This window comes from Haliotis asinina, chromosome 12, assembly GCF_037392515.1.
Source record: "Haliotis asinina isolate JCU_RB_2024 chromosome 12, JCU_Hal_asi_v2, whole genome shotgun sequence".
Classification (NCBI taxonomy): domain Eukaryota; kingdom Metazoa; phylum Mollusca; class Gastropoda; order Lepetellida; family Haliotidae; genus Haliotis; species Haliotis asinina.
This window is the reverse complement of record NC_090291.1, coordinates 2,295,931-2,296,843: the sequence shown is the minus strand read 5'-3', so window position 1 is coordinate 2,296,843 and position 913 is coordinate 2,295,931.

The following is a 913-nucleotide window of genomic DNA, read 5'->3' as shown; positions in this document are numbered from 1 at the left end:
ATGATTACGACAAAACTAATTATACATGAACCACCTAATCGAATTGACACCATATATCTGAATAGAAAATACAAGTAGGGGTCATTTACATCGCATGACAACAGACCGAGTGATGAAAGTGGTGTCATTCCGCTTTTGGCAACATTCTAGCTATATCAATGCGGAGGAAACTAGAAATGTGCCTCACAAACATGCGGGAACGAACACGTGTTCTTGACGTGACCAGACAACGCCTTAACAACTGGGCTGTCCCATCAAGATTTGTCCTAAAACAGGCACGATTCGAGTGACGAGAGTGTCTTCTGTAATTTGTATTATCGCTGATTAAGTGATAGTTATCAATGGGTCACAATGTTTAGAGTTTGGTGTGTGAATTGTGAGTCACTTTTTATACATGCTCAATGGCAATTTTATTTTTAGCGGCAAGCCTTTCTGATAGCGCACTGGTTACCTGTCCTTGTCAATCTATTGTCTACTTCCTGTTAGTGAACATTTTGACTGAATACAGAAACAGCCACGTTTGCTGGAATGTTCTCGACTGTGTGTCGTACGTGTTGTGGTTACTGTGTTGACGCACACACACGGACATACGCTCGGAATTACTGGAGTTGTGTGCCTCTGGCTATCATCGACTGTTTGTCAACATCATCCACATTCAACATTGAAGAATGACATTCCACGCCTGATTGCTCACCGTTGAAACACGCTCCATTTAGAATTTCTGCACTCTCTGTAATATCAAGATTCTGATGAATTCTTATTTCATATTTGTGACCCATTACTTTACACGTGTCACTCAGTTGCATTGTACTAGAAATTATTACTGTGAAAATTGTAACATGCTCATTATTTGCTCAATATATTATTCCATGTATTAGACTTGTCTGTGTAATATTTTGCTTTTTCAAGGGTA